At 42.3% G+C, this 13,097-nt stretch overlaps 1 protein-coding gene across 1 annotated transcript in view; it reads right to left on the bottom strand.

The window, feature by feature from the left end:
- Positions 1-13,097, bottom strand: part of LOC134000444 (AT-rich interactive domain-containing protein 1B-like) — a 179,179-nt gene that overhangs the window by 102,495 nt on the left and 63,587 nt on the right.

The raw sequence follows: 13,097 nt of genomic DNA on the forward strand, positions 1-13,097 counted from the left end.
GAACAATGTAGCAGCATTTTTCCCCCCCACACATGACATACAGTACACTACTTTTATAAAAATCACCATTAACCCAGCCCCTCGAAATGGTCACGAGTTATTTGTTTTAGATGGACTACTACATATGGTATTTTTTCAAACTTTCCACTGGGTTTTCAGGGGTGATGTGGTTTCAGGGGGTCTTAATACATAATGAAATAATTAAAAGAATTTAAACATGCTCAGTCCGTAGAGAAACAACCATTAAAACCTAATAAGAATTAGTTATAATAGCTAAACCACACTCCGTACACACAGAAACATTTCTAAGAATTAGAGCTCATAAAGAATCCATTAAAAACTAAACAGAAGGGATATTGTTTCTTAATATCTAGTGTTGTACATCCATCTAGAAATGGACGTTTTGTTTCAGCAAAACTCGGTTACTTCATGCGTGTTGGAAGTCACAGGTTGCTTATATTTGTGTAACACACACACACACACACACACACACACACACACACACACACACACACACACACACACACACACACCCACACACTAACACACAAACACAAGTTGGGGGCAGGGCTTTTGTCCCTGATTGGACAAGCTGCCCCCAATCAACTGGTCTTTATTCTGAAATTTGTCCCCCAAAGTAGCCTATGACAGACCCCACACATACACGCACACACACAGAAAAAGAGAAAGAGAGAGGGAGGATTTGTTTAATCGTTTGGCCAAGTCTGACAGATGGTCGTACACTTCCAAAAGAGCAGTGCGACTGTGAAAATGGGCCATCGGTGACCCTCACCGTGTGTGTTTGTGTGTGTGCTAGTGTACGTATGACAGGGTTACAAAAGCGAATGTTACACAAGTATTGTTTCTGTCCCGCTGAAACCCACTGCCAAGCCCTGATAGTAATCAGGCTGGCAGGACAGTAAACAACTAAAATGGAAAAAACAACAGGCATCAGTCAGGGCTAAAAAAACCCTCCACACCTCAATGCTTCCTTCCTTCTCAGCCAAAGCCTTTCTCCCCGCCTCCCTCTTTCTCCTTCGTTCTCCCTCTCTTTCTTCTTCAATTCCCTCTTTGACTCTCATGCTAAACCTTCCAGACACACAAGCCTTTTCCTCTATTCTGAGCCGTTTTTTTTACTTTCTTCCCTGTCTCTCTTTTTCTAACAGTGAAGCAACCAAGTTTTTAACATAGTCAACTTGGCCAAGCAAACGTTGGCCTTCACACGCACAGAAAACTCACCCGCATACACACACGTGCACCCAGGAATAAATTAAACACTTCTGGGACAAACACACTGTAACATAAGCAATTAACACAATGCTGAATTGGTCTTGACATGATAATTACATACAGATTACATACAGATAGAGAAAAGGGATCATGCACAAACGGGAACACACAAGGGTGCAAACAAATATAAAGCACTTTGGCACACACACACACACACACACACACACATACTGGCTGGTGTCCAGGCCGAGTCTTGTTGCTTGTGTCTATAAAGCCCTGAGCATCATATCGACAACTGTAATAACTGTGGCTGGCAGGAGAGAGCAGATTACAGCAGTAATCATGGGTCCTGCACACACATATACACACACACACACACACACTGAAACATACACACACATATACACATCTTCCCTCTGTCAAAAGACCTTTTATAAATTAGTTTCTTTTCATCAGTGGTACAGAAACACACATTTCTGGGTCCATCCTACAGCCTGTAAAGCTGTGATATTGTGGCAGTGGATAGTTAAATGGTAACAGTGTGTCTCATGTTCACAAACAGCGCAACATACACAAAGACACACGGTCAGTCAGGGCCAGGGACACTGCTGCATGGACATGAAACACACTTTGAAAGCCATAAGAGCGGAAAATACAAGTTGTGTGTGTCTGTGTCTAAAAAAACATTTGAGATGATGAATCTTTCATCATATTTTCAAATTATATTCATGTTCGTTTTTTTAAAAAGAGAACTGCAGATGCAACCATTTTACTTTAAATGGAGATTACAACTAATTGTAAGAATGCTAAAATCTGCCATAAAGTGCAGTTATTGCATTTAATTAGTTTCAAAACCTGCATACATAAAAATTAGGTGTGTGAATGTTATTGGAGACCAAAATATGTTCCATGCACTCAAATCACGTGCAAGCACCTGTTTTTATATATTTTTTTATATATATATGCAGGTTTTAAGACTGATTAAACAACATATACATTCTGCTAAAGTGAGAACCAGATGACTGATTATAAAAACATGCATTTGTGTGGATGCAGTGCATTCAATGCTTGTATACACTTACAAATGCCATTCGATCTCACAAAGCCAGACTTACACAGGAAAACAGAAACAGAGAGCAAGAGAAACCAGGCAGTAAACCAGCCAGTGTATGAGCACACCAGTCGGTCAGTGACGGTCTGTAATGGCAGCGCAAAGCCACCTCTTGAAAATGAAAGTGCGCTATATTGGAGTGGGCTAAGATTGGGGTCAGACCTATATGGTGCACAGGCCAAGGAGAAAAAATATGAGGAAGAGAAAAGAGAGGAGAGGAGAAGAAAGGAGAGTATGGGAAATGATTGGAATAAACTACATGATAAAAACATCAACAAATCAACCTGTGAACCAAATCTACTATACATTTCTCCTTTTAATATACATATATATATATATATATATATATATATATATATATATATATATATATATATATATATATATATATATATATATATATATATATATATATATATATATATATATATATATTTATTTATTTATTTTTAAACATTTTTTCTGTTGATATAGTTTCAGCTTCCATAGATGGCACTTTTCCTTTTTCTCTTGAGCCAAGGTAACAACTCCAAGCATAATAAACACATAAATTCTTCACTTTTTGTACAGGTAGGATTTCTAAATAGACAATAGTACCTGATATAAAGTGTGAAAATGTTGATTATATAATATTAAAATGGATTTATGTAATTGTTACAGACTGTAACTTTATTTTTACACATTCAATATGTTGTTTGCAGCCACGAGCATTTATTATCGAGGTAGTTGGACAGTCTACAGTAGACATACAAACATCACACCAATTATAAATTACAAATAAATTACAATGCCAGAACTGCATTACTGCATGCATGTATACAGCATAAAACAAGGAAATGATCTCACTATATGTCAATCATAATAATTGTTCATATTGTGCAACAACACCACACCTGTGAAGCTAAAACCCCCTGCTTTAATCCCCTGTATTCCCTACATGCCTTTCAATCATCCCTTTATATTTCACCTCTCCTTTTTTCTGCATCGTTCTCTTCCTCTTTTACTTTCACCCTTTTCTCTCTCTCTCTCTCTCTCTCTCTCTCTCTCTCCGTCGGCCCCCGACCAAGGAGAAGCGATTTGCAGCAGCAATCCGTCGCTAATTCTCGCTCAGCGTTCATGAAAAATGTATAGCAGGCAGACTGTGGGGAGATGCAGATTGGCGCTGGGCCCGCAGCAAGAGTCTGGCTCTGCATTAATGGAACATTATTTTCAACCTCTCCATCCCTCCATCTTCATCTCTTTTTTCCCTCCCTTCCCCTCTTTTTAGTTATATTGTCTTATGCTGAAACAGAATAATTTCATAGTTGGCTATAGGAATGAGAAATGCTATTTATCTATTTATCTATGGATCTATACTGACTTTGAAAAGGCTCTTCTCCTCGCTCTCACAGAGTTTGATGAAACAAAAGCCATACATATTCCAGTACTCAGTGGAATATTAGCAGCTCAAACAACCCAAACACAGCTATCTACAATCTGAACAGCTCTACATGTGTGTGTGCGTGTGTGTATTTTTGAACGTGCACTTGCATTTGCCTGTGAGCGCAGTGTGCAGCCAGCTAAACCTTCTCAAAGATAATAAGAGGAAAAACTTTATCTTAATCTTTAAAAGGCACAACATGGAGTTTGAATCCAGCTGTGAAATGGGTCGTGTGTATGTGTGTGAATGCATCTTAGCATGAATTCACAGATGTGTGTGTGTGCGTGTGTGTGTGTGTGTTGATGTGTTTAAAGCACAGGTACCTTATGAGAGTAGATTAATAACAGCACTGTAATGCCATCAGGACTAGTCACAGTGTGGATCATGCATAATAAACCTCCCAAGGAGTTTATACACACACACATGCACACACACTTCCTGTCACTATAGCAACGCTGGCGGTGTTGCTGCCCCTAACTTCAAAGTCAGATGTAATTTCAGCCTCCCAGCAGCCAGAGGGAGCCATGGTGATGACAGAATATTCTTCCTCTGATGGCTCCTTCCTTCCTCCATCCCTCTTCCATTCCTTCACTTTTTCTTCTCCTCCATTCCTCCAATGACTCCTTCCTTCATTCCTCCCCTGCCTTGCCAGCCTGCTGGGAGGCCAGGCATCCAGGACCAGACATAAAAATAAACCCGGAAAGGTTAGAAGTGGATGACTGAAGCTAAGGAAAGAGGGAGTGAGAGGAGAAGGGGGGGGAGGGAAGCTAAAACAGACGGAGGAAGGGCAAAGAAAGGAGTCAGGGAGAAGGGTAGGAAAGTGGGAGGGAGATAAGGCATATAAGGAAGGAGGGCGATATGGTCTGCAGCAATCCAAAAGGTGGACTGTAAAACTACACTATCAGCTGCATTAGATGTCAGTCAGCTTTGAATGATGGTGACTGTAATCCACATTATCATCCACTGAGGAAGTGAAATTTGTCAGGATTCATGCTGAAAAATCATTTGACAAGAAACGGTTCCCATCTCAAAACTATTAATGAGTATACAATACATGTTCCCAATCTTCCGTTCAGATTGACTCAATAACATCTCAGGCAGGGCTGAGCGATATGGACAAAATACCACAATATTTTTATATGAAATACCTTGATATTTATATTGCAATAATATTGTACGCATGACTGTTGTTGCTTTCACAAAGTATTTACACAATAGAACAAGTAATATATAATAGAAGAGTTAGAACAACATGGTAAGTTTATAAAATTACATCATCACTATCTAAGATGTTATTTAGTCTCATATCACAATACTGATATAATATCGATATATTGCCCAGACCTAATTTGAAGCTGTTTTAACAGTTCATTTAAATATGAATGTGGTAACAAAAAATCATAATTTATAATAGAAATCTTAGTGCCAGAAGTGCATATGAGGCATTAATGGTTCGATGAAAATGAAATCTATACATCAAGTATGCCCTTGAGATCTATTCGGTTCTTAACTTCCCTGGAATCAACATGAATGAGTGTTTTATGAAAGCGAATTAAATACAAACTGCCCTTTGAACTGAATGAAGGTGATGTGATGAAGGCCGCGACCGTAATCACACTTTGACGACAACGCAGAATTTAACACCTCGAAAGGACAAGACAAACTGGTAAAACACGCAGTGTGTCATGTTCATTTACTCGGTATATCCAACATCCCGATATGGCAGCCTCAGCTTTCACACTCTGTCACACTCTTGGCCGTCCTGTGGTAGAGCGGGGAGGACAGTTAGGAAGGTGTTGATGTGTGTTTTCTGTCCCATGAAAACGAAAGGAAACGTAATACGCTAATACACGCTGTCTCTCTGCCACACACGCACAAACGCATCTATCAACACACTTATCCACGCACATACAGTCATCCACTCTCCATTTACATCATCTACTTTTTACAAGGTGTTTATGCAGAATCCTGCTTGTCACTGAAATACAAATATGTTGTGTGTGTGTGTGTGTGTGTGTGTGTGTGTATGTGTGTGTGCGTGCAGTTGTTTGAATTGAAACCCACAGCCACGAGCTGCCTCTCCTTCTCCGTCCTCTTTTGTTCTAAATTTGAACTAGTCTTCTTAATCTGTTAGAGTACAGAGGAAGAAATAAGCTTTGACAAAAGACACCAGCCAGAGGAAAATAACTGATGGGCAAAGGATAAAAAAAGATGCAGACAGGAATATTTCTCTCCTTCTAGGGTCAGTCCTTGCTCCCTCTCCCTCTTCTCCTTCTCCTCCTCCTCCTCCCTTATCTCCCCCTCCGTCTCTCCTCCTCTGTAGGAGAGGCTGGTGGAGAGGCGCCAGTGGAACCGGACTGGTGTTTTCTTAACCAAGTTTATCCCTCTCCATTTCCCCTCACTTTCAAATCATAAAACCTGTCACATGCTGAGGGGTGTACGCATGTGTAAGCATAGGGGTAGGTGAATGTATAATAGTCACATGCACATGCACACACATTTATCTACCCTTCACTCTGTTGCTCTAGGCTTCAGTCAGCCAGCCTGTCAGGGGTGGTTGGGCATAAACATGGCCTCCTCTGCAGCCGTCTCTCCACCACTGCTGCTCAGCCTTGTGTTACCAGTTTGCTTTAACAACCTACACTGGCCAACATACTTCCCAGTAGGTAGAACAGTGTGTAGCCATCACATTTTGCCACAAGATACAACTAAAAGCCTTCAGGCAAAAAATACTTTATTGATCCCCATTGGGAAATTCTCTTTTTGGTGTGTCTCCTCTCAGCAGGGGATAGAGTGCAGTGTCAGCAGTGGAGGAGCGCTGGTAGGGACTGCTGAAGTGTCCTGCTAAAGGACACTACAGCAGTGCAGATGTTTGAAAGCATGGAGGTTCAAACTTTGGTCTTCCAACTAAAGGCTGGTCTCTTTTCAAGTGACTTCTGAAGTCATTATTTCAAAACCTGACACGCATCAATGTAGAGTTGCTTAAAGACAAATATTAAGACATTTGTTTGAAGACAAATGTTAAAAATTCAAAGTGATTTCTTGTGTGACTACTCATCTCAAGGATTTGCTGATATTTCAGCTGTTAGAAATAATATTCTAAAGAAGCTAAATATAACTGGAAGCACAACTGTGGAATTGGAGCAGAATGCCTATGAATCTAATTTTATTTCAGACATGATCACAGGTGAATTCTGGAGGTTTAAAGGGAGGCTGATGATGTGTACAGATGAAAGACTCCGAGAAATTTCTCCGCAGATCAATTCCGCTTCCTGCCTGTGTCTGTGTTTTCGAGCCGTGGGGGAACAAATGGTACTGCCCCGGCAAAAACACGTGTTCCTGGCTCTTGAGGATCAGAAAAAAAAAAAAAAAACTATTCGTGTGCATGAAACTGTGTGTGCAGTTCTAAATGATTCATGAGGAGCAAACGAAAACAGGCCGGCGTACAAGCGGAAATACAGCCCGTCTGCATTTGAGATGAAGCCAGTGTCCTCCAACCTGCTGTGTCATGATAGCTGCGTCTGGGTTGAAACAGGGCAGAGGTGGAAACATGGATTATATGTGTAGTCAAAAATTTGGGAGTGGGAGTGTAGCAGTGTGAACATTAGGGAGTAGTGCAAATGTTTAATGGTACAAATATCTCAAAATATATGATAAGTTAAAAAAAATCACTTAGGAATTCATCACATTTACTCGTAGCTTCTTGAATTTGGAGTGTATAAGTCTACAAGTTTAAGACTGTCTGGTTATTTGGCCTGAACATAAGCATTCCACTATACTTCAGTGTGTGTGACTGGCTTCAGATTAGCTGTCCTATTCTCAGACCTGCTATGTGTTCATAGCAGTGGCAGGGAGCTGCTGTGGCCTTCAGTGCTGCTGCCTGTTCTAAGAATAGGCAGCAGGGTCCAGAGAACATCTAGTCTCTCTGCCTCCCTCTCTCCCTCACATACTGCAAAAAATATATATATTTAAAGCATGTGTCACATCAATACATATATAAAATATAGGCAGTAATTAAAGTCACACTGCTATAACTGATAATGCTTTTAGTCAGTGCAATTTGAAGGGTTTCCTAAAATATATGCTGAGTGATTTACATCTACAGCACGTCTTTGTATTTTTTAAACCATATGTTCAAACCTTATTCAGAAATAAATGGGAGATGTATTTTTCTTTCCATATGGGTCTTTCCATTTTCCCTCTCTAGCCTTTTTCCTCCTCCCCTGCCCCCCCACCAACAACCCACCCACCCCTCTATTCCATCCCTCTTCATCTCCTCGCATTTTCTTTGGTTTCTTGACTCCCTCTGCCTCCTTTTCTGCTCTCCTCTCCTCCCCCCTGTGTACACTAATGTGGAGGCTGAATCTAACCCTGCTGGATGACATTACTCTGTGCTGCCTGCTGGCCTGTCTGCCTGCCTGGGGACTCTAAAATAAAACACAGCAGTGGAGAGAGCCAGAGTGAGAGCACATACTGTATAGGCAGCCTGACTGACATGCTCTGATAGAGCACACGCACGCACTCAGTGTGTGAAAACGGCACGCAGAGGACAGAATGTGTATCAAAGTGCACATGACTGTGTGTTTGTGAGCAAAGTGGCTTCTGTTTGTGCGATTGTGTGGTTGCAGTGAGAGAGAAGTGAGGGGAGCAGGCCTCTCCAGCTGTGCCCTGTCAATCATTCATGACCTAACACTCAGAAAAACAGAGGAGGGCAAGGTGGACAGGAGTGAGAGTGAGGAGACAGTGAGGGAGAGATAGTGTTTCTGAATTTTCCCTTTTTTTCTGATGGAAAATAAGTCAAGGAGGGGCAAATGAGCACTGAAAGACATACAAGAATATTTTTGTCCATGGTGGTGTGTGTGTGTGTGTGTGTGTGTGTTAGTGTGAATAACATGCTGCTGCCGGAACCCCATAGCCTGAATTCAACATCCCTCACCCTGAACAAGTGACAAAAAGATAACCACGTTTCACTTCACCGCTTCACGCCCTCTCCCTCTCTCTCTCTCTCTCCCTTTCTCGCTCTTGCTCTCCTCTTACTCATTCTCTCTCTCATCCTGCTCTTCCAACCCCCCCTCCCGCCACCCTCTCTCCTCACCTCACCCTCCCTCCCCCAGCTCTCTCTCTCTGTCTTTCCACATGGCTGGCCATCCTCTCCCATGTCCCAGAGGATGGGAGGCTGTGCGGCAGCTTGGCAGGCTGTCAGGGGAGCGCCTGAGAGCAGGGAACATGTAGTGACTGGAACGGGGGTGGCGGCTAAGTTGGGAGGGGAGGGAGGGGGGGGGGGGGGGGGGGGGGGGGGGGGGGGCAGTGGGTATGAAAGCCCTGGATCCTCACCTCACTGTGAACCTGGAAGAACTGGCTTGGCTTAGCGACGTTAGGCAAAAGATGCAAAGAGCTAAGGGCGCTTCAGAGCAGAGGAAAACACAGAGCTCTCACTCCTATTACATTTCCACGTACCAGAACCATCACTGCCACACACAGCAGGGAATAATAAGGCCACAGTCAACATGTCATCATGTGCCATCATTCAGTCCAGCTCTGTAACAGCCCATCAGTAACCAACATGTCACCTTTTACTGACCTATAATTGGAGCAACTCGCTTGTGGAAATCATGGTACTTTCAAAAATGACACAACTGAGGGAAGCATCATTACATCAAGTTTTCACACAATCTATTCATTGATATTTCAGGTATTACATGCAGTATATGAACAGAGGATTATGTCAAAAAGTTACCAAAGTTATGCCCTCCTGTTGCAGATGCAAATTGTATCTACATTTACTTTTACATGCAAACCAGAACTGATAACAGCTGTTATGTATTGGGCTGTAATGTGCAACTGCAAGAGGGAGAAAATAGATGGGGGCTTTTGCCAAATTTTTGCAAATATATTTGCAACATTTTTAAATATTGAGTGGTTCATCTTCTCAATAGATGATCTTTGCTCTGAACTCCTGACTTCCACTATTGTGTAGAACTGGAGGAACAGGCTCAGCTAGAGTAGTGCAAATCTAAAGAGGATGAAAACGCTGTAAGAGGAATACTGTGGTGTTAATGCTAACCCTGTATTGAAAATCAGGCGGTGAATGCTGATGTCATTTTGAAATGATGCACTGAAAAAGATGCTGGTAAACATTAAAGTAAATACAGATGCAAATGCAATTGTGGTTTCCCCTGAACAGATAAGAAGTGACGACGTTGTTAAACTCAAATGTATACAGTGGAAACACAATTCACTCACTCATTCATTCATTCATTAAGAGAACACAATTCAACACAAATGCAAGGCTTAAAGTAAGGCTGCACATGCGCAATAAATCACAATAATGAATAAGGATCAGAGGGAAAATCATGATTCTCATTTTGACCAGGATGGTGCTGTACTAACTTAAATGGGTAATATGAAGTATGGATGGCTGACACCAACAACAATGGAACACTGAAATCTAGTGGTTTGTCTTATTCCAACTCAAGTATTTTTGTGATTTTATTTTAACAGCCGTCTTCACGCTAAAAATACTGTACAATACTGTACCTCTGATACATTACATTTTAAAAGACCCAAGGGGCACTCTGACTTGCATTTGTGATAAGTTACTAAAGCACTTTTCCCTTTGGTCTCCCTTCAAAAATCCCGCCACATCACACAGCAGACTCGTCCCAAAACAACAACATGACACTTTGCCGACCCGCACTCCCTCCCTCCTGACAGAGAGGAAGAAAAAAAAAAAAAAGATGACAGCAGCTTTAGATCTGACATCAAACGCCGGCGAGAGAGTGAGAAAGAGAGAGAGCGGGAGAAAAAAAAACGGTTACATCTCTGGCGTGACAGCTTGCTGGAAGAGCCTGGCAAACGCAGAGCAATTTCTCTCTCCTTCTCTCTTTCTATCTATCCATCTCTCCCTCTGTGTCTCTCTGTCATCAAAACTTGCCGCCGATTAGGATCGCGGCGAGCCATGTGCTTTGGATGGGATGTGAAAACACACGGAGAACCCAAGGGGTAAAACGCCAGGATTAAAGTGGTGAGGGAATATGGGGTGATAGTGGCGGTGGTTCAAATAGATCGGCCCCCGCGACTGCAGTGGCTCCTCGCCTCGCCTTGCTCTCTCGCTCTGGATTCACACACTGATACATCAAGGCCATTTCTCATTATAGCACGAGGGGGAAAAAAGCTTTCATGATGCTACTTTAGAGAAAAAGACAGAGAGGAAAAGGGAAGGTGGGGAGGGGGTTAGGGGGATAAAGAGTATGGGAGAATAAAAGTGAAAGAAAAAGGAGAAATGCCAAGATAAAGCAGATGACATACTATTAGTATGTTACAGAGGGAAGAACAGAGAAAGAGAGGAAGTGTGAGTGTGATCGTGTGTGTGTGTGTGTATGAGGAAGTGAAGTCATAGGAATCACTTGGAAAATGGAAAACAGAAAGCAGCTGATTTGATACAAAGCAAAGTCAAATGTCAGTGTGTGTTGAAAGACAGAGGACGACCACTGAAGACAAACTTGAAATGTATCAGTATATTTGAAATATGGCTTCATTAAAGGGGACCTATTATGCTTCTCCTTAGTTTCAGTCATATCTATAATGTTACAATGTTGGATGTTCATATATAACATTACCCAAGTGTCATATAATGAATTAAATCAGCTTCAAATTGCTATAAACACTTCGTTTCCAAAGTTTTTTTCTACTTTTATCCCAAGCTGACATCAGCTTGTGTCAAATATCCTTATATGGTCATCCGCTCCACGCACAACACACGTTCACTGCTCCACTGTGATAAGATTATGTAAGTTTTCCATTATTTTGAAGGTAGTCACTTCAAGCTATGACACAAGTCGAGCTTGCATGCTGTGAGTGAGCTATGAAGTCTTTTTTAAACTTTTAATATGAAGCAGTAAAGCAGGAAATGTTGGGTTTGTATCAGTGGTATGTTTACACAACTCTGATACGGGTGCTCTTCAGCAGGCTCCCAGAAAGCTAGCCAATCAGAACACAGTGGTCTCATTAAGGGGGCGCCTGAAAGAGAACTAATGGCGCTTTTCCACTACACAGTTTCAGCACGACTCGCCTCGACTCGGCACGGTTCCTTTTCCATTACAAAAAAGTACCTACTCAACGTGGGCGGGGTCATCATAGCACGGCTCCGCGAAACTGCCGTGACTTGGTTTTATACGCGACACAAAACACATAAACAATGGAGGACATGGAGGCAGTGGTGTACTTGCTGCTGTATGAGGCTTTCTGTCACACACAAAGCAAGAAAATTGAGCCGTATGGCTGTAACTATGGTTGTAACGCTGCTGCCGGTATTTAAAAATGCCGGGTTTGATTCTTGTGTGGGACGGCTCATGACGCTTCCAGCGACAACTACCAATCAGCGGCCAGCAGTGTGTCGACGTCACATTTTAGTACCGGCTTGGCTCGCTTGGAACCTCACCAGAGCAGGTACTAAAAAAGGACCAGGTTCCAGGTACTTTCCCTAGTGGAAACGCAAAAAGAACCGAGGCGAGTCGAGGCGAGTCGTGCTGGAACGGTGTAGTGGAAAAGCGCCATAAGACTGCCTGTTAGAGATGGAGGCTGAACTGAGGGGCTGCATAAAGGGTCAGTATAAGATAAATAAGGAGTTTTTTGAACTGCGAATCATGCAAAACTACTCTAGTACTACTAGTGGAGTCCAAGAGTAATAATATAGAACTGGAAATGAACATAATAGGTCCCCTTTAAGAGTTTGTACACTTTAATTTAGCTTTTCTCCCAGTTCATTCCTCCACTCCTGTTCCAAAGTGTCTGGTAAATTAAACAGCACACACCTCAAGCAGTGCCAATATTTGCGGCCATTTGCAAATGTCTATTTATTCTATTCTTGAAAGTGCTGAGGAGATGTAAGGGGAGAAATGATAGAGTAAAAACCGATTAGTTTAGCCAAAAAACTGAAGCAGCCCACGTCTCTCTCTCCCTCCTCATAGATCAGCCTGGCCTCACCATTTCTTCTCAATTACTCCTCCAGTCAACCTGCTTAACGATTTTTAGCTCGCCCAAATGCCAAGAGGCAGTGCGTGTGGGTTTGCATGTGTGACTGCATCCTTTTGCAAGAATGTGTGTGTCCATGCATATGTTTCTCAGTGCGCGTGGGTGTATGTGTAAGTGAGTGCATGATGCTTTGACCACGAGGGATGATGCATGTGTGTCTGTGTGTGTGTGTGTGTGTGTGTGTGTGTGTGTGTGTGTGGGAGGGGGGGTTTCAGCATGGACGCCAGTCAAAACACAGACATAAGCTATGAAGTAAGCAGTCAAATCCATGCTTCCCCTGGGACATGAGATAGCGAGGATGAG

This window comes from Scomber scombrus, chromosome 19 (genome assembly GCF_963691925.1).
Source record: "Scomber scombrus chromosome 19, fScoSco1.1, whole genome shotgun sequence".
In the NCBI taxonomy this organism is placed as follows: Eukaryota; Metazoa; Chordata; class Actinopteri; order Scombriformes; family Scombridae; genus Scomber; species Scomber scombrus.